Source organism: Misgurnus anguillicaudatus, unplaced genomic scaffold (assembly GCF_027580225.2).
Source record: "Misgurnus anguillicaudatus unplaced genomic scaffold, ASM2758022v2 HiC_scaffold_32, whole genome shotgun sequence".
Taxonomy (NCBI): Eukaryota; Metazoa; Chordata; class Actinopteri; order Cypriniformes; family Cobitidae; genus Misgurnus; species Misgurnus anguillicaudatus.
The window spans coordinates 3,703,543-3,726,260 of NW_027395282.1; the positions used below are offsets into that span (position 1 = coordinate 3,703,543).

Here is a 22,718-nt window from a genome sequence, read left to right on the forward strand (position 1 = left end):
AAAACCAAAAATCGAGTCATAATTTTGTTTTTTCGTTTTTCTAAAAAAACGAAAAAACGAAAAAAGGAGTTGTTTTCTCGTTTTTTCGTTTTTAAATGTGAAAGCAAAAACAAATGAACGAATGATACCCGGACCGCATATCCTGCCAATCAGATTTAGCACCACCCACTGGACACAATCGAAATATCAAGTGGTTTTTCTGATGTCCGTGCAGGAACGGAAAAACCAAAAATCGAGTCATAATTTTGTTTTTTCGTTTTTCTAAAAAAAACGAAAAAACGAAAAAAGGAGTTGTTTTCTCGTTTTTTCGTTTTTAAATGTGAAAGCAAAAACAAATGAACGAATGATACCCGGACCCAAAAGCATGATCAACGCAAGTCTACATATTATAATAACAAGAAACTATGCTTCTAATGACGGGTGAAAAGCTGTAACAACGTAACTTATGACAGAAATTGGCTAACAATGCTTTTGGGAAACGCAGCCCAGTTTGGCAGGGCTGATATTAGGTACTGGATTTTGCCAGCTGCAGCCGTGGGTTTTGTCTAGAAGGGATACAGCAAACGCCAAAAATTTTGGTTTAGATTTGGAGGTAGGATTATGATGAAAACAGTGGTCCTGGCTAGATGAGATACAGCTACAGCCTAATTTCCATGAAATGTTAGGGTTAGGTTATCCATGTAGTGGAAACCCTGAAATGAAGCTACTGAGCACCACGTTTTGATAAATACACATTATTAACAGATTAACAATTATCTTGCAAAGTAACATTTTAAAATTTATGACAACACAGGAAAAGTTATCATTCACTTCTCAGTGTGAGAAATACACGGTGTGCCGTGTGAGCGTATAAACTGGCTGAAATGCGTGTGTCTCACGGCAAATGCGTAAGACTTGAAAACCCTGGTGTTAAAGTAATGAATAGTCATTGACATGAATCGTCTTGCCCTTAGCACATGTCTGTAAGTGTGATTAACTGAGTATCACTGCTCATGAGATGTAAATGAGACACCTATTAATATGCATTATATTGCATTTGTCTATTTAAATGGGTTTTATTAAGAGAGTTGCTGCTACATATATGAGAAATATTACATCTGTTTATTTGCATATCAAGCATTTATTGATTTATATTCAGTTGCTTGTAAAGTTGCTTGTAGCTTTTCATAAAGTGTCTTGCGGCATACAAAAGGGATGTATACAATGTTTACAGCAGTTTACAGCAAAAACATTTGTTAAACTAAATGAAAACACGATTTCTAACTTTTGCTCATTATTCCTTTTCGGAGAGGATATCAAACGAGTAAAACATACATCTTTACCCTACCTTAAAAGTTGCATACACAAGGTGAAACCTGACATAAGATTTGATTGTAGCCACCGCTCACATTTATATTGATAAATGGCACAGTTTTCTGGCATACACTCATTTCATAAATGAGGCCCAATGTATGAAGGATCAACTTTTAAACAATTATTTCACAACGATACACATTCACTGTCAGACCCGGATGTAATTCTCTAGGAATAAGCGAAGGTAAATTGTTTCATTATAACAACAAAACTGTGTTTCATACCTTGAATATGTAACAGCAGGATCATCGATGAGAGTCTGAAGTTCATGATTTCACTTTATAGAAACTCACATATACCAGCTACAAAACAAATTAGAGTTTTATTATTCCTGAAACAAAATCACACATTTAGTTTCATCGTGACCCTCAATTCAGAAAACTGTACATTAAAATCATCATGACAGTAACACACAACTGAATACAACAAAGAATTAAGTTGCATATAAATAAAAAAGAAAACATGCATACATTACACAATGGTGTGCAGTTATCTGTCCATGCATCATTGCTTTGTACATTTGTGTCAGTTTTAACACCTGACAGATGATCTCACTTCCTTCCTAAATGTTAAGAAAAGCATGACATGCACATATCTGGCACGCACTTGCACCCTCCCCAGAATAGTGTATTAAAATAGTGTATTAAAATCTGGAACTCTTTAAAAAATATTTTTTTTTCACTAAGCAGTGGGTGAGAGGAGGAGCAACATTTTAATTCAGAAAGTGATCATTGTCACTTTTAGTTTGTCAAAATAAACATTATGGGGCAGTTTTCAACAGATCACTAGAGCTGTGCAAAGTCCCCACAGACTTGATGACTACAGACTTGTTGCTTTAACGTCTGTGGTCATGAAGTCTCTTGAGAGGTTGGTGTTGGCTTTTTTGAAGGACATCACTAGACCCTTACTAGACCCCTTCAGTTTGCTTACAGAGCAAACAGGTCGGTGGATGATGTAGTGAATATGGGCTGCACTACATTCTGCAACACCTAGACAGACCATCATCCCTTCACTCCTCCAAACCAAACAAATCCAACTCTCCGTCCCTAGCTCTATCTGTCAGTGGATCACCAGCTTTCTGACAGATAGGCAACAGGTGGTGAGGATTGGAAAAGTCACATCCAACATATGCACTATCACCACTGGTGCCCCCCAGGGTTGTGTCCTCTCCCCACTACTCTTCTCCCTGTACACCAATGCTAATGAAATTCAACCTGCCACAGGAGTTGCTTATTTAGTTCTACTCAGCTGTCATTGAGTCTGTTCTATGTACTTCAATAACTGTCTGGTTTGGGTCAGCTACAAAATTAGATATCAAAAGACTAAAAAGATTCTGAATTTGACTAAATTCGATCTGCGGAAAAGATTATTGTGGCCCCCTGCCATCCCTCCAGAGTGATCATCCAGAGTGAGAAAAAGGGTTCAGATAATCACTCTGGATTCCTCACACCCTTGCCACCTGTTTTTGAACTCTTGCCATATGGTCGATGCTACAGATAGACAACGTCTCGTTACAGTTTTACTTTTGTTCTGGAGATTGATCTAGCGTTCTTACATTGTACTTCGGTTAGCACTATCTGGCAGGCACACACACGCACACAGTAAAGTTGCCTAATTAGAGACCTGTATGTTGTTACAAAGTTGACCAAGCCACGTATACCGGATTATCTGAGCATCGTGTCCACGCAAAGGCAGCTCAGATGCAACACAAAATTGTACACAGTCTATCACACAGTATTTAACACTAGGGTTGCCACCCATGTCTGATAAAAAACCTGGACATATAGATGACCCGGCCAATTGGTTTGCTCACAAGCCCCCCCCCCCCCCAATAGCATAATATTTCTATAGGCCTATGCAATTATTGGCAAAACTTTACAATTCTCTTTTTTTTATTAACTAACATGAACTAACCGTGAGCAGTACATTTGTTACTGTATTTGTTAATCTTTGATAACGTTAGTAAATAAAAATACTGTTCATGGTTTATTCATGTTAGTTCAAAGTGCATTAACTAATGTTAACAAGATTTAAATAAATGTATTATTAACATTAACAAAGATAAAAAAATTGCTTTATGCTATAAGTGCAGTTTATTATTAGTTCATGTGTTAACTAATGAACCTTATTGTAAAGTGTTACCCAATTATTTGTTCATTATGTTAAAATATGTAAATCAGGTTTACAATTTATTAAAGCTGCTTATACTATTTATGTAAACTGTTTTTATTTATATTCCATTGCAACTTTAAACAGGTCTAAATATGGGGTCAGAATTGTTTCGTATTTCTGAATAAATATACTATGATCCACAAATAAATATAGAGAGTTTCATAAATATTTTTTAAATCCACAAATGCACAATAAGTGAACCATAAATATATGTTAGACATTTCATAAAAAGGAAGGAAATTCACAAATAAATAAAATGGGATTTGCAAATGATTTTTTTTTATAAATATATATTTTTATTTTATTTATATGTGAATGGCTTCCTGCGCATTTGTGGATCGCTTTCTGTGCATTTGTGAATCGCTGCACACATTTGTGGATCGCTTTCTGTGCATTTGTGAATTGCTGCACTCATTTGTGGATCGCGTTCTGTGCATTTGTGGATTTGAAACATTTCTCACGTCAAGACGTGCACAAGAATCCACAAATAGGGGGACTCCGCCCACCGTCTACTACAGCCAATCAGACAACAAGCACACTGTGCTGACCAATCCTGGCAAGATTTCCCTCCAACCAATCACATTTTGTTTTACTGTTAGGTCGGGAACACAGTTGAATTTCATCAGGCAATCTTTTGTATGCTGCATACATCATCATTTTAGAAAATTAACTATTATAAAGTTGACTATTATTCTTAGTTAGTCGTTAATTGTTGTAAAATGCTTATGATTTGCGGATGTAATGCTCAGTTAACTTAAATTAACCAGACGTGATGACTTATGCAGCCTGCATATGCAACCTCCGGAGGCTGCAGCCTTCCGATTGAGGAACGGGCACTGTTGACAGTTGTCAATAATTCTTTACTAGGGATTCTCTTAATACACTTTGTGGTAAGGTATGTCAAGGTTAATATTTGTCAAATTAATTTGATTAAAACCGGTTTTTAGCAGTAGTTTACTTCACACGTGGCATTTTGGTTCCTTCTGTTGCCGTGTTGGTTTGTTTCCTGGCTAATAGTAACTAAGTTTAGCATTTTGTAAATTCTGTTAATATAGCATATAGCCTTTCTTGAAATAATTCGGCTACAATCTTAAAGACGTCTTGGTTTCAATTTTGCTAATCCCTTATGTAATATCAAACTCCTGTTCTCAGGTAATTTTAATCCTTTTAAGGTTCCATTTTAATGTGAGGTGGAAATTGGAAAGGCTTGTATAGTTTGGTCTGTTCCTGATTATTTATATTATTTGACTAAATTATCAATAGTTGAAGAACAAAATACTGTTTTATTAGATTATAATCTATAGTTCGGAATAATACTATATAACCCATTATATTTACTATTAATTTAGTAATTTCCCTGGTTTTTGAAGCAATGCAACTTTGTAAAAAAACACTATATAAATAAATCTGGCTTGGCTTAACTTAAAATTAAATGTACACCCCATTTAGAAATTACAGATGTGTGTGTGTGTGTTTGTTTACATTTAATATTTAATTTACTTAAGATATTGTGTTCTATATAAATCTGTACTACTTATTTCAGCACACTCTAACAAATGTCTGCATCTAAGCTTACACAAAGAATTAGCTTATTTATTCCTTCAAATTATTGATTCATAAATAAATGAGTTCATTACACATTTCATTCATTCACTCCTGTCTACTGCAATTGCTGATTGAGAAACATGGCATTGACCTTCAGGCCTTGTTCATTAACACAGTATGACAAAAAAATTCAATATCCTCTTGAACTTGAAATATGAACACAAATGCATCCTTTTCTTCAGAGAATTCCCCGCTCAGGACCTTTCAGAGGGCATTTTGTTGATCATCTGTAACACCTGGTCAAGTAAAGATGCAAGTCGTAAAACATATAAAAATCACATGAAATGATATGTAGCGTCTGTCATATCCCTTTTAGGCAAACATCTACATCAGCTGAATGCACCCCCACTCCCAAAAAACACACAATAAAAAACAAATAACATACCAGTTGTTTGATTGCATACTTGTGTAAAAATCCATCTTACGTCTATGAATTTTACTGTTAATGACAGTAAGAGCATAAGCTTGTTCAGAGCATAAAAGGGAAAATAAAAACAACACTGTAAGACTATCTAACAGCTTTGACATATTAAACCTTCTTAACATTAAGATGTAGACACCACAGGAATTTCTTGTTCATTTAAGATACCATAATGCATAATGTGTAATTAAATGATCAGTTCTGTAGTAGGAGACGAGGTAAAACACATTGTTTTGTCATGTCATAATTAAATGTACCACGTTAGATACAAACTATCTGTAAGCAAATGTCACTACATAACTATGATGGTAGCGAAGACTACTCTGAAGTGTAGGGGGCTAGTTACGAATGAATATAGCAGTGTACCAGGGTGTCTGTCAGAACACAATAGAGAGCGTTGAACCAACTTGAGCTGTTTATTAGGCACACAAGAGAACATACATCAGATAGGAGAGAGCCAGCATTCAGTATTTATGAGGTAGCACACACCGCACAGAACTCTGAATGAGAGGCACAACTTGGATAGCAGAGCAGTCGTTGATGAAGGTAATAGTGAATATTGGTAGTAGTCCTTTAATGAAGCTCTGCACAGGATGAGGGTATGCTCCTTTAAGAGAGATAGACCAGAGCTGTATTTATGAGCTTGGTTGCATGGCATGTGAAGAGAGATGCATGAGTGCCTGGCTATATTTGAGAGCTTAGCCAGATCATAGGCAGGTGGAGATGTGGTTTCCTGCAACAGATTACAACAGGATTCCCAAAGTAACACTAATGCTAATAAACATAACGTTACATTGACAAATTAGCTACAGCTTCTCCCCTCATACGTTATCAAAATAAAATACACAGACGTGTCTCAAATGACAAATTTTACACCATTAGCAGTGTTTACACAACGTATGTAATATAACTGACATTATTACAGGATAAACACATTGATGAACAGCAAAAGAAAGTGATTTATATAACGTTACAGCGTAGTAGATTCACAGTTTAGCTAATAACATGTTAGCGCTATTAATAACGGAAATTTTAACAACAAAAAAACATGCAAATCTAACTGTACTTACTCTAATGACGCACATGAACACACCGCGTAACAATCTTGTGCTATTGTCTCCACAACAACACGATTCATGCCTCACACAGCGAGACACTTGTACAAAACTAGCGCTTTTCCGCCATTGCTTTGAGTGAGCGATACTCGCTGTCATAATAAAAGTCCTCCTCCGTCTGGGTCTTTTGCACAATGTTTCTAGAAAAGACTCTATGATTGGTTGAAGGGAGATCGTGCCACGATTGGTCAGCACAGTGTGCTTGTTGTCTGATTGGCTGGAGTAGACGGTGGGCGGAGTCCACCTATTTGTGGATTCTTGTGCACGTCTTGACGTTAGAAATGTTTCAAATCCACAAATGCACAGAACGCGATCCACAAATGAGTGCAGCAATTCACAAATGCACAGAAAGCGATCCACAAATGTGTGCAGCGATTCACAAATGCACAGAAAGCAATCCACAAATGCGCAGGAAGCCATTCACATACAAATAAAATACAAATATATATTTATAAAAAAAATTCATTTGCAAATCCCATTTTATTTATTTGTGAATTTCCTTCCTTTTTATGAAATGTCTAACATATATTTATGGTTCGCTTATTGTGCATTTGTGGATTTAAAAAATATTTATGAAACTCTCTATATTTATTTGTGGATCATAGTATATTTATTCAGAAATACGAAACAATTCTGACCCCATACTAAATAGCAACTAGCAAATATGCACATGAAATTAAACTTGTTGAACTCACCTCAACATGTATTTTACAATCATTTAACCCGCCATGGGAAAAGCTGAAGTCACTGTTACAAACTCTACACCATGCAAGATTTTAACTCTTTTAAGACAGGGATACACTTTCGTGTAGTCTGGTGTAAAATATGTCTTATATTTTCGCTTTTGGGGCACTCTCCCTCTGCCATGGCGCTCCTGTTTCTAGATACACTGATTAGTTTGGTTCGGGAGAAGAGATAAAAGCCCGCCCACACTGACAATTGATTGGTTGATGTCCTGAAACAGGCCAATCAGGAAGCTCTCTGTCTTACATGCGCTAAATGGGGCAAACACACACACAGACGCAAGGTCTCCCTCTCTGCCGTGCGCGCGCTAAATTTCATATTCACATAGCGTTTCGAAAACCGGGACATTCAGTGTCCCGGGAGAGTTGATAAATTTCCCGGGACAGGTTATTAAAAAGAAGGACAATCCCGGTAAAACCGGGACAGGTGGCAACCCTATTTAACACAGCAAACAGGGAAAACAATAAATGTCATAACTTACATACTGTAGCATCCTGCTAACGTTAGCCACCTCTGTTTTCCATAAGTCCTGAAAAAGCACACAGTGTTAGCTCGACCATGATCACTTCCTGCTTCTCAATGTGGTCCATGCTCCTTAATCCTTTATTTATTCTTCAACTTTGTAAGTATAAAATCATAATATCTCAAGATATTTCACTTGCTTCTACTGATCAGTACTGTAGCTATCAGTTAAAATACAATCTTCAACGCAGTTCTGAGACTCTAAGACAATCCAATCACATCTGGTCAAAGACATAAATAAACAATATTGATTTGCTTATAACATAAGTGGGAGGATTTGGGGTGCATAGTCCTGCACCCCAAGGCGGATCTGAAACCAGCCAGTTAGAGCTTAGCCTCAAGTCACATGCTTTTACCACATTTACTGACCTACATTGTGCGCCCCAGACACACAAACATGACACACACACAATGAACTTTTATTCCTTTTTGCATTTAATTTTTTATTTTATTTTGCATCATTTTGTATACTTTTTGGTAAGATGGTAAGACAACTTTTGGGGGGGCACTAACAAAAAACTATATAGACGGTTTCATCGGACGTACGTGATACACGTCTGGATCCAAACCTTACTTCCGGTTTCGTTTTTTTAATGGTCTAGTTGCTAAACTGATCTCTTGAACAAATGCCTCGTTGAAAATAACAAATGTTTTGGTTTCCTAGGTAATCTATGGGTTGGTTTTTTGCTTGTTATATAAATAAGTACTTTGTTATTTAAAGTACTTTGTTGTTATTTATTCTTACCGGAGTTTACCGGAAGTTACGTGTGGACCACGACAGCCTGTCAGGCAGAGTGAATAAACACAGAGAGATCCCAAAGCAGATTAACAGAATAATTTTATTAATTCGGGCTCCTGCCCCACGAACGGCGGGTGAAGGGGGTGAGGAGCTAGCGTTGGACAGATTCCTCATACGCTGAATTAACCGCACACACTTGGGCTCCTACCACTCGAGCGGAGGGAGAAAGGGGGTGAAGAGATCCGGGCTGCAGAGAGAGAGAGAGAGAGAGAGAGAGAGAGCGTTAAAGGTGCAGGAGCAAACTGTTGGACAGCTCCAGCGGGGATGACCCGCTCTGCTGGACAGAGACAGAGCCGCAGAGAGTCTCACTCTAGTATCAGGTATGACAGTCTCTAGAGGGGGCAGATGGAAACAGTCTCTAATCTTGACAGATGGAAACAGTCTCTGAAGTCTTCAGCGAGCAGCGTGATAGATCCTGAGCAGCAGAGAGCACAGATTGAATGGGGCAAATAAACAAAACAATAAACTGGAAAAACTGACAAAGCTATGACACGACAAGACTGGAAACTAGCTGGGCTAGTAACGGGCGAGTACATACACAAACGGACTTGCAATGAACACAAAAACACACAGGGATTAAATACTGGACCGAATGGCCATCAAATGAACTGCAGGTGACGCAGGTGAAACAGATAACACTAATTACACCCGTGACAGAGATGCGCACGTTTGAAACTGTCAACACAAAAATACCAACACAGAGAAACCAAAATATAGCAGTCAATAAAACCAAAGTCATGACAAGCACACTGAAGAGTCGACATCTAGAAAAGACAGAATCATAGCAACTATTTGTTAGTGAAAGAAGATTACCCAAAAAAAGTTAACTCAATTCGGCTTAAAGAAATAAATCAATGCTGCAGTCTCTGTAATATATTGTGTTGCCGCTAGGGTGCGCTGTTACATTGTCTGTAATGTTGTTTTGGTGTTCTCATCAGCAACCGCTGAGCTGTTGTGCAGTCTTCAGTAATTCAGTTGTCGAGCAGTTACACCGGCTGTCTTTATTGTCTCCAGTATCTTACATGGTGTCAGAAGTATAACATGGCTACCTCGCAGTTTGACCACCCAAAGATTGACTGGGAGGCTGTGGATTTATATCAGGAATTCGACCGCTTTCGAAGCCACGTCACGTTTGTTTTTGATGGACCACTATCCGAACTAACTGCAAAGCAGCAAGCCGGCCGGCTGGGGACGTGGATAGGCGGACAAGGCAGAGAAATTTACAAAACGCTAAACTGGGCTGAAGGTGAGAAGGAGGATCCCGAGAAAGTTCTAGATAAATTTGAGAAATATATCAGACCAAGGAAAAACAAGAGGATAGCTCGCCATCGTTTCAAGCAGAGGAAACAAGACGTAAGGGAGAGTTTCGACAATTTCTTTAAAGATTTACGTCTACTGTTAATGGATTGTGCATATGCCGACCCTGACAACATGTTGATTGATGCAATTATCGCGGGCGTGCGTGAAAAACGAGTGCAAGAAAGACTATTAGACAAAGGAGAGGAATTGACGCTAGCTAAGGCAATTGAAATCCCTCAGCAATATGAGATGTCTCAGAAACAATTGAAAATAGTCAGAGATGATGATGTCACATGCTCTCAGGTGTCCGCTGTTGCAGAAAGCGTTCGACCTAAGCCTTCTGGCAAAAGCAGAATAACACACTATCCAGATCGCAAGTTCACTCAGTTAAAACCATCACTCTTCTGTGCTAGCTGCGGTAAACATCCCGATCACAAATGGAACGATGGCAAGTGCCCAGCAAAGGGCTCAACGTGCTCTTACTGTCACAGACCCAACCACTGGATGGCAGTGTGCCGTAAACGTGCTGTCCACACACTGAATGTAGAAGCGCTGGAGGAGACTGATGATGAAATATTGAACATCAGCCTAACAGATGTTGTGCTTCCAGCAGCTGCTTTACCTGTGGACAAATGGTCCGTACATCTGATGATACTTTCACAGAAGGTCAAGTTCAAGATAGATACTGGTGCCAAGAGTAACACTCTGACACTTGACAGCTGTCAGCAACTTGTGCACACTGGTGAATTAAAGCGTTCTAACAAGCTGTTGCGCTCCTGCTCCAATCATAAGCTTAAGCCAGTCGCTGCCGTAGATTTGTCAGTGCAATATAAACAGTGTGCCACTGATGCAGAGTTCGAAATTGTGGATATTGCACAGGAAAGTGTTCTCAGTGGGGCCACGGCTGAAGCTTTAGGTTTGATAGCAAGGCTGAATTCTGTACAAAACACTGAAGAAGCTGAGGCCGACTCGCCTGTGGAGGGCAATCTCGAGCAAGATATTGTTCCTCAAAGCCTTCGTGACTTTCCTGAGCTAATACGCACCACAGGGACTTTACCAGGGAAGTACACAATCAAAATAGAGCCCAATGCAAAAGGGGTTGTCCACCCTGTGCGCAGACAGCCAGCTGCACTCAAGGAACAGATTGTAAAAAAACTGTACGAAATGGAAGAAAATGGCTACATAAAAAAGGTCGAGCAGCCCACGGAGTGGGTCAGTTCAATGGTGGCAGTCTGTCGGGGTGACAAGTTAAGAATTTGCATAGACCCCAGCGATCTAAATAAGGTAATTAAAAGAGAACATTACCCCATGCGCACTGTTGAAGAAGTTGTGTCATCTATGCCTGGAGCACGTATATTCTCAGTCCTTGACGCCAAGTCGGGTTTCCTCCAGATTGAGTTAGATGAAGAATCGTCATTCCTTACAACCTTCAACACACCCATTGGTAGGTTTAGGTGGCTGAGGCTACCATTTGGGATAAAATGTGCTCCAGAGATTTATCAGCGGATCATGGATGGCATGCTAGAGGGCATTGTGGGAGCAGTGGCCATTATGGATGACATCTTGATTGCCGCCCCCACTGTGAAGATGCACGATGAAATCCTTCGCAAAGTCATAGAGAGAGCAACAAGCTACAACTTAAAGTGTCACATTAGGCAGAGCCAAGTCCCATACATTGGCCATTTACTCACCGCAGATGGCCTGCACAAAAAAAGAGCTGAGCTCGTCACAACACGTCATCCAGCAAGGTTGGCCGGAGCACAGGAGAGATGCCCCAACTACTGTTCAGCCGTACTGGGACTCAAAAAGTCAACTGACCATATGTGATGGAGTGGTGTACAAAGGGTTGCGTATAGTAATACCACCCACTATGAGACAGCACATGTTAAAGCTCATACACCAGTCGCATTTAGGGATTGTAAAAAGCAAGCAGAGAGCGCGGGAAGTGCTCTACTGGCCGGGCATGAGTGCAGAGATAGAGGAAGTAGTGAAGAATTGCAGCAAATGTGCAGAGTTCCAAAACAAACTACCAAGATTGCCTCTAAAACCAACGGAAGCCCCAGGACTGCCATTTGAGCTAGTGGCGTCAGATATCTTTGAATTTGATGGCAAGCATTTCATTCTTCTTGTGGATTACTTTTCAAAATACATTGAAGTGGACGAGCTTAAAGATCTGAGAAGCCGTACTGCCATTGAAATACTGAAATCACAGTTCAGTCGTCACGGGATTCCTTCTGCCCTACGAACAGACAATGGGCCTCAGTATGCATCAGAGGAGTTCAGAGACTTTTGTGAGAGCTATGGCATATCACACATCACATCTTCACCACACACACCTCACTCAAATGGAGAGGCTGAGCGTGCGGTACAAACTGTGAAAAGGCTTTGGAACAAAGCTCCAGACAGACATTTGGCATTGTTGGACTACAGAACAACCCCCCTAGAGACTGTAGAGTTGTCCCCAGCGCAGCTGCTCATGGGCAGAAGGCCCAGAAACAAACTCCCTACAGCTCAACAACTGCTTATCCCAAAGGCCTACGATTCTTTGAAAATCAGACACCTGCTTAATAGGTCCAAAGACTCGCAAAAGTACTACTATGACAAAGGCAGGACGATGCGCACTCGGCCCGCGCTGGTTCCAGGCGAAGAAGTCAGAACGCAGCCCTATCCCGGCCATGTCAAATGGTCTCCAGCAGTTGTCATCCAGCGTCATAGCAGCACACCCAGGTCTTACATCGTCAACTCTGGTGGCATGGAGTTCCGCCGGAACTGTCAGCACCTTCGTAAAAGCACTGCAAGAGCAAATCAGTCCCGTCACATCATGCAAAATGAGCCTTGGGAGGAGTTGCCTTATGCTCTTGTAGCACAAGACGAACTGATTCCTCCTCTGGTCGGGACTTCAGCATCTCCTGCTGAGGTGCCCCTGGATGTGGGTCAACCTCAGCCCTGTCAGCCCTATGTAACTAAGCACGGCAGAGTTGTTAAGCCCCCTGAAAAACTGGATTTGTAGCTGCTACCTGTTTGGAGTAAAATTAGCCATTCGTTCAATAATTCAATAGTGTTAACAGTTTGTTAATAGTAGTCAATAGGTGGTAATAATCTCAAATTGTTCTTGAATAGTTAGAGAAATATGTCAACCGTGGTGCCTTTGTTTAATGTCTTTAATAATCTATTTTTTTAATTTGAGTTTAGAAACTTTCAGTTGTTTAGTCTGCTATCTGTCCTCAGTGCCTTCACAAATAAGCTGAAGAAGGGGAGATGTAATATATTGTGTTGCCGCTAGGGTGCGCTGTTACATTGTCTGTAATGTTGTTTTGGTGTTCTCATCAGCAACCGCTGAGCTGTTGTGCAGTCTTCAGTAAATCAGTTGTCGAGCAGTTACACTGGCTGTCTTTATTGTCTCCAGTATCTTACAGTCTCCTCAAGCTTAATGAAACCAAAAGACTGTATTATAAAATATACAACAATGACAATGAATTATAAAACATAAAGAGCTATGATACACAGTCAGTGTCTAAACTGTAAGATGCAGTGAAATCAACATGCATGTAAATAATGTCATTATAGTCCAAAACATTTTAAAATAAACTGAACAAATGATTTCCTAACTGCAAGATTAAAGCACAGCCCTGTAATAAAATCTTAACCTAACTTAAAACAGCATTGAGTTCAATAACAGCCTGACTTACAGTGAAGATGAAAGTAGATCACAGTATCATCTACATAAAGATGCACTATAGCAAAGTTTTTACAGGATTTATGCATTGTGATGTTACAGTTGATCTGATACTGACACAAGACTGTTGAATGATAAACTCAATACTTCAATGAATAATTCATCTATTTGAACATTAGATTATTTACACTGAATTGTCATTAATATGTCACTGTATATGACATCACTGCATCACTGATGTCACTGCTGAGAGACTGTTGCTAGGTGATGATGTCATAAAGAGAGTTGTGACATCACTCCAGTAGTTCTGATGGACAGACAGCTGATCTACTCACAGACCTGCAACATCTAACAATGACAAACACACAGAAAGAGATAATGTTATAAAATCTGACCATTAGTTTATTTAACATACAGATATACAGATTTTCTCACCTCTATTTGTTTGTCATCAGTTTTGTTTTTAGATGAGTTCAATGTATTCATGCTGATGAAAAACCTGTAGGGTCAAAATTCACACTCTTACAATCTGAATTCATATCAGAATATTCACTGTATGTTATGTAGTTTTGATTTTTACTTGATATTTTTACTTACCAGATCCATACAGCTCCTATAATGAGAAACTGAGGCAGAAACACCAACAGAGGGACAAACACTGAGCTGTACACTACTGCTTCAGTGGCTTTGTCCATTTCTTCATTGTTTCTGTCCATTGAATCTGAAGAAAGACAAACCTCAGAAACTTCAGAACATATCTTTACTCTTCATCTTCATTACAAAGACTCATGATGTTAAAATCAATACAGTAAATCTATCAGATAGATCACCTGAATGCAGGTATGAGAGGCTGTACTACATTATAAATATCATCACAACTGAAGAGAGCAATGACCTTTAACCCGTGACTTACAGACTGTCACAGAGACAAATAAATAAAATCTTTTAATAAAACAAATTTTAAAAAAATTGAAAATAATAATGACACAAATGTTTCTTTCATTATGAGATATACTGAAGTGTTTGACATATAAACTATAACTGCTACAATATTAATGATCATCTATAAGTGCTGCACAGTGAAAGTAGCTCAGTGATGATGTCATAGCTGAGTATAAACCAATCAGCATCAAGGACTGAAACTCTCTCTTATATAATTTCATCAGATGTATGATGAGATGTTGTGTTACCTCTTACAGTACATGAATACTCTTGTAGCTCTTCACTGTTGATTGAGTCCAGGTACAGCTTGTTTAATAATGTCAATCCATCTGTTACTTGTTGTCCATTCTTATACCAGATGTAAGTATGTTTGTTATCCAGAGTGCATTTAGTTGAACAGCTTAATATCACTTTTTCTCCATCTATCACAGGGTCTGGACTGCTTCTCACCTGTGTAACTGAGATTTCATATAACAGAGTTCACATAAACTACTTTTTAAAGTTAGGTCTGAAGTGTTTGATTCCACTCAATTCAGTATGATGTGAACAATGGCAAAGTTATGCAGTCAAACACACACATACAAATAAAATATATTATGTGAACGCAGTTCAAAATGCTTTGAATAAAAGCATCTGTCAAACACACGAGTTCAACATAAATATACAGTCAACATTTGAAGTGATTAAAAACATTTTTGTCTACACTCTAAAAAATATTTAACCCAGGGCTGGGTAACTATAGGACAGAACACATTTCTGGGTTAAAATGACCCAAAAATGGGTTGTTTTAACCCAACTGCTGGGTTATTGTTAATCAACCATGTTGAAACAACCCAATAGTTGGGTTAAAACAACCCATTATTTGGGTAATTTTAACCCAGAAATGTGTTCTGTCCTATAGTTACCCAACCCTGGGTTAAAAACAACCCAATATTTTTTAGTGTGTAAGAGCATCTTTGATTAACTTTTTTGATCAACGTCAAATGTTGATTAGTGTATTTGTTTTAAATCTGAAGACTTCTGTGATGAGTGTCCTCAATATCAACATAAAGTCTTGATCAACTTTGCAAGTTTGTCACAAATCGCACACTTAGAGAGAACGTGTAACAACTCATAAAACCAGTTTATACTAGCTTCAGTTTTAATACTGGATTAGACTGGTAAGTGCTGGTTTGCTGCTGGTCTGACTGCTTGACCAAGATATTTACACTATTTACCAGCATCCGATCAACCATGCTTGCAAGCTGGTAAACTGCATAGTCCAACTAATGAAGCCATTCAGATACAGCAGCATCATATATGCAGTACAAAACACATTATATTATTTTCACAATGGACAACTTTAAAAAAAAGTGTAAAATTCACAATACAAACATCATACAGTGTTCAGACGAGATGACATTTCAAATGATTAACTCAAATGATTGATAGCATTGATATTTTAATATTTAAAATGTAATCTACTCATCGTTTAACAAAAGATTAAAAAATTGTAAGGACCCTAAAACAGTAGCATAAATATATTCACAAATCTGATCAGTGAAAGCAGCATTACAGAGAGTTTATTATGAGCAGTTACCTGTAACAGTAAGATAGACTCCATGTGAACCAGAAACTTCATCTGATGTGTTAGTGATGATGCTGAACTGATATATTCCAGTGTCATTCATGTTGACGTCTTTGATTCTCAGTGTGTTTCCCAGATACTCCACACGACCAGAAAACTGAGGATCCTCACGCAGATCACTGAGTTCCCCATGATGATAGTAATCCCAGTATGTTTTCTCTACTGTATATCCAGTGGGATGTGAGTATGAAGAGTGAATATCTACTGTTGATCCCACTAAAGCACAAACACTTCTAGAGGTGTAAGTCACACCCCAACAGCTACTATTAGAAAGACCTGAAAGAGTCACAAAATACTGCTGTAACATTCACAATCAATTGCAAACACACTCATACTGTATATGAATCAACAAGAAAACTACAAAGTTTGTTCTTCCATTTTAATATAAATGTTTTATAAATGTCAGACTCACACACAGATGAAGAGGGAAATGAATCAATATAAAAGCAGGTATAACTGTCAGTGTTTTCACTGGATGACACAAATATGCTTTGGTTTCTTGTTAAATGTTGTCCATTCTTGTACCAGTTGTAATTATTTTCAGATGTTAAAGGGCAGGAGGAATCACAGCTCAGTTTTACTCGCTGTCCTGTAGATTCAGGATTCATCTTCACCTGTAAAACTAAATAATTAAAACCTTACATTAGATGAGAAATGAAAAGAGTTTAACTGGACTGATGAGAATGTAAATGTACCTGAAACTGTTAGATTGACTGTGACTGAGCTGAGATGTTTAACTCCATCCTTCATAATGATCATGAGCTGATATTCTCCACTGTCTCTCTCTCTCAGATCATATATTGTGAGATATGAGTAATCTTCATTGATCCTCTGCTTCACTCGTCCTGAGTAATCTGAATCTAAAGTCAAATCTTCAGGTTCATCTTTGTTTCTCCAGTTTGTTCTCTGTTTCTGACTGAACCAGAACACAGTTTTGATGTTGATGTTTGAGTAATCGCATCTCACTGTCATCCATCTCCCCCTCAGAGCACAAATATTCAGTTCATTACAGGTTACATTAAAGATATCCAATGTTTGGGACCCTGAAAATAAATATAATATTATTGACATTCGTAACACAGTATAATGTAAATGTTAATGTAAAGTCCTGCACTAGAGATCAATGATGTAAATTAATTTGAATAAATCTGAGTTTATTTATGAGTTTTTCTTTTTAATGTGACCTAGTTGATCTCAAGTTAGCTGATGTATTAATAATATTAACAAATTCAACTTTATTGAAAAAGTTACAAACTATCTATCAACTTATCGGTGCCAATGTTTGATCTCAAGATGCACACCAGTATTTTTGTGTAAGGTATGTTTGTAAAAGTTACTTAAATGTTTTAATATAACTAAGGCCTAGCATCACGTCAGGGTCTGAGCAGACGTACAAACTTTTGCTTGTGTGATTGCTGCAGGTTTTTGGAAATATAAGCCATTCTTGTTGTTTGAAATTAGGTTTAAACATTGACAAGCACTCTTTTAAATGTCTGACATTATTACGCATCGTTTAAAGGCGGAGATCTGAAACTGCTCGGCTGTGCGCACAAGGTAAAGTTCATTTGCGATTTATAGATTTGAAAGGAGTACGCACGTTTCCTGCGCGTACGTTCGGTTTATACATCACACGTACGCAGTTTTTGTTAAATGGTCGTAAGATCAAATGTAGGATGCTTTTTACGCAGCATTTTATAAATGAGGCCCCTGGATTAATCTAAACCCTGTCTGGGAAACTGACCCAACAGCGTTACCTAAGTCATTACATTACTCTCCAAATGAGTTGCTGATATAAATCACAACCAGGAATCCCTGATAGAAGAGAAAATATAGGAATGTATTACTCTGAGAGAGAGAAAGAGAGAGAGAGAGAGAGAGAGAGAGAGAGAGAGAGAGAGACCCAGATGCAGGCTTTGCATGTACAGATACAGTACAAGGTTTATTGGGTACAAAAGAAAATCCAATTGGTGCCTAAAACACCTAAAGGCACCAACAAAGACAGATGAAAACAGAATAAGATTACACAAAACTATGACAGGAACTACATGAATGCTTAACAGTAAACTCGACAATAACTTACTAGACTAGCCGAGTACACATGAGTAAGAACACCAACCCCTTCAATATGATACAAATTTGCATCCGATCAACCTCAATCATATTGATTTAGGTGTTTACATGAAGGCTTTTATTTGTTATGTTTTTTGGCCAGTTTTGCCTTTTTTCAATAGTGTTTTTAGGGGAGGACAGGAAAGTACAGGGAGGAAAGAAGGGTATGGGATCGGCAAATGACCACGAGCCGGGAATCAAACTCGGGTCACCAAAAGTGCAAAAGCACCACATGTTGGAGCGCTGCCCACTACACCATCAGCTCCGACTACATGAAGGCTTTTCAATACGATTACAAACGGACGTATCTAGTGGTGTCTCTCTTTCTTTCTCTGTTCTCTATACTATCAGGTAATATCTCATACATGTTGGAAACAGTTCATTGTATTATTTACCATTTCATGCATTTATAGTTTAACCAATTCAAGTTTTATTTCAGTGTTGTTATCTCCAGCTTGTCTTTACTTACACTGTCAGAAATATTATGTCCTAATAAGTATTTACATACCTCAGATGTATTAATATGTACCTTTGAGATACTTATATGCACTGTTTAGGTAGAAATAAAGTTTACTTTTGAAAGGGCACTGCCCCGGTGACAGCTGTACATTTTCTTGTTTGAATATTTAAGGTTTGTACTGACTCTTGTCTTATATCACTGTCTTAATGCAGTACACAACACTGATGCTTTTCCCAAATGTCCAACAACCACAAAACTGTCATCTACTCAAAAGTGTTCATACCTTGAATGTGTAACAGCAGGATCAATGATGAGAGTCTGAAGTTCATGATGTAGTTTTGTAGAAAGTCACATAAGACCCAAAACTCTTTTCTTATTCCTGAGAAAAAATAAAACATCATTGAGACGCTCAATTCATCAGACAGTTATTACAGTAAAATAAAACTAACATGCTTGTTTTTCGTAACATTTCAAAGATTCAATATATATACATGTGTATACATACGTGCTTGTGGAGATCTCTGACTTTAACTGGTTTGTAAAGTTGTGTCAATATCTGAAGTTGTGGTAGATCATTTAATGATCTGATTATCGTACTCAAGCGGATGTTAAAGAAAGACTCTCCTTCACTTTTTAACACTTTTCATAGCATAAGAAGAAGGAAAGCATTTCATAACATGATTGAATTTTACATAATCTGAGAACTATTCTTATCTTTACGTGTAGCTGGTATTTGTTGGAGAGTCCTGTAAACAGTGACGTGTTTACCAAGAAACTGGAGCCCCACATGCCCCAACATTGCCTGAAGGGTTTTCATTTGAATTGCACGACAGTAATATTAAGTATATAGAATTAAGTTAGACATATAAGAACAGATTTATTTTATTTTGAACTGCTTAACATAACACACATTTTTTTTTACATTCAGACTGATCTAACAAACTGAAGTAACAAACACAGACGTTGTAAGTTGGTTATTGTCTGGATTTGTAATGGGAATCACATAACTCTCATTTTCATATTGCAGAAACAAACTTACTGTGAGATACAACAAGCATATAGACGCCACTGCCTGTAAAAGATGTCTCTTATCTTTACTTCATCTTTTATGTCTCCAGCAGAAAAAAATCTAATCATTAATCTTCATCTTTTTACTGCTAGTGCTCTTATTCTTGAGCAACAGTCTCAACTCGATTCACAGGACAGATTATGTTTTATATTTTTATAAACCTGTTCCTTTCATTACTAATAAACTGAGACAGAAATAATCTGCACATTTTTTATATTTAGATTGAACTTGTGGGGAAACTGAATGTAATTGTTTCTCTGAAATTGTAAAACTTGTTAACAAAAATGTTCAATGAAGTAACATATATAGAAAATTGTGTGCGCTCAGTCTACAAGTTCGTAGGGTGTCACATCTGTCATTTTTACACTTCGAAGTGTGCTCATCAGCGCCCCCTTGATGCTGTCTGCAGTAGGCTTTGCGCACTTTACCAACCCAGAAGCCCTTGCGAAAGAGCAGTCAGACCAATCAGACGATGGATACATAACACAAATATATATTTTTTAAATTCTGAAGACAGATTAAAAATGAGTGTCGTGTTCTTGAATCGGCATAAAAACTTGATCGGCTTTGCCACAAACCACCTACTTAAACAGGATGAGACTGTGTGATAGACATCTCTGCCCAGAAAACCAGTTTATACCAGCTTCAGTTAAATACTAGATTAGACTGGTAAGCAAAACACATCATATCAGAGACAACCTCAAAAACAAGTGTAAAATTCACAACATAAACATCACTTCATGACACGGCTTTTTAATTTCCTTTTTCAGTTTTTAAAATGTTATTTAATTATTGTTTAACAAAAGATAAATAAAACACAAATGGTAAAAGCTCTTATGATCAATAGCATCACTTTAGTCCTTATAAATGTGTATATACAGCATTATTATGAGCAGTTGAAGTTGTAGTAGATCATTTAATGATATTATCTCATTTTCTCGTACTCAAGCGGATGTTAAAGAAACTCTTTTTGACACTTTTTATAGCATAAGAAGAAGGAAAGCATTTCATAACATGCTTGGACTTTACATATTTTGACAACTATAACATACTATTATATTAAAAGTTAATTTATAGCTGTTAATTATTGCTGAGTCCTGTAAAAGATGTCTCTTATCTTTACTTCATCTTTTATGTCTCCAGCAGAAATAAATCTAATCATTAATCTTCATCTTTTTACTGCTAGCGCTCTTATTCTTGAGAAACAGTCTCAACTCGATTCACAGGACAGATTATGTTTTATATTTTTATAAACCTGGGCCCGGTTCCCCAAAACGTTCTTATCGCTAAGTAGTTCTTAACCTATTTCTTAACCTCTCTCTTAACTCTATGGCACGGTTCCCAAAACGTTCGTACGCTAAGTATATCTTCTGTAAGTCACACTTTCGTAAGGTTGGTCTGGACCATTCGTAAGCTCTCTCTTAGCGTTGTTTGAGCGCAAAACGCTATCGCTGCAGTCTTTAGAAATCAGCGCAGCGCAGTACAAGTCAAACTATGGTATGCTGACAATGATTTTATGTTATGGACATTTTAAGACTTATAATAAAATATGTTTGCAATGGATACAGGGCTATTTATGCAGTTGACTTTATTTGGTATAAGAATGAATCAAAGACGGCGCCGGTGTTTGTTCCTCATTGAAGTCTGTTCCCTCTATGTTTATAACATTTACATTTATAATTTATTTAGAAAAATCAAAGATTTGAATTTGTTATACTAAAAGCAATAATGTCATGTATTCTATTATACAATTTATTAAATATTTCTTATTTGACAGTTTTATATCTTTTAACCTGTCTTTTTTCCTTTTTTCTCTACTGTTTGTTTTAAAACGGTTATGTTTCCATACATAATAAATTATAATATGATTCATTCTGTAATACTGTATAAATAATTTACAATCAAGATACATTACATAAATGCACACACACACATCTCAGTAGCCATTAAAACATTCAATGTATATAAAGAATAAACGTATAATGTGATAAAAACGCTATAAAAACACTAAAGGGAAACATAGGGGGAACAGACCACACAACACCGGTAACCCCGTAACCGTTTAGTCCATGCCAATTTTTTTTTATTCTGTAACACTTAAAACCTTTTGACAATTTGCCTGACGTGGCTAAATAAAAAAAATTTGCCTCCCAAGACAACTCATTATGTAGCTGCTGGATCTTCTCAGACCATATTCTCTATCTAATTCTCTCTGTTTATTGTAGGCTGTTTTTTATTGATGATTTTTATTGGATGATTAGCGAGGGATACCCGGTTCGTTTACCCGTATTACTGACAATTTGATAATTTTATTAATAGTCTATATTTTACGGATAACTAAACTATGTTAAAATAAATGTTACTGGAATAATTTGAGTAATGTTCCATTTGTATAGAACGTGTTATCTGTCTTAACGCCGTAATGCACCTTCACGTGAAGTGGAAAATCGATCCCTGAGAGATCGATCGCAAATAATTCAGCACCTTCACTTGGGACAGCGACATTGTAACGTCGTACTTAGAGGCCGCGTGTTAAGAAGCTTCCTAAGAGACACTTCGGGGAACACACTTAGGAACACAAACAACTTTGGTAAGATATATCTTTTTGAGTCTTCTTAGCGCGCTAAGAGTGAACGTTATCGGGGAACCGGGCCCTGTTCCTTTCATTACTAATAAACTGAGCCAATAATCTGCATATGTTTGATATTTTCTAAATTGGTATTTGGAGAACCTATTAAGAAATGAATGTAATTCATTTAAAACCTTTAAAAAGTATTAAATTGAGCTGATAAAAACTTCCTTTCA

At 37.6% G+C, this 22,718-nt stretch overlaps 1 protein-coding gene across 3 annotated transcripts in view; it reads right to left on the reverse strand.

Moving 5' to 3' along the window:
* LOC141363077 (sialoadhesin-like) overlaps positions 1-22,718 on the reverse strand; it is a 171,332-nt gene that overhangs the window by 135,424 nt on the left and 13,190 nt on the right. The window lies entirely within an intron of this gene.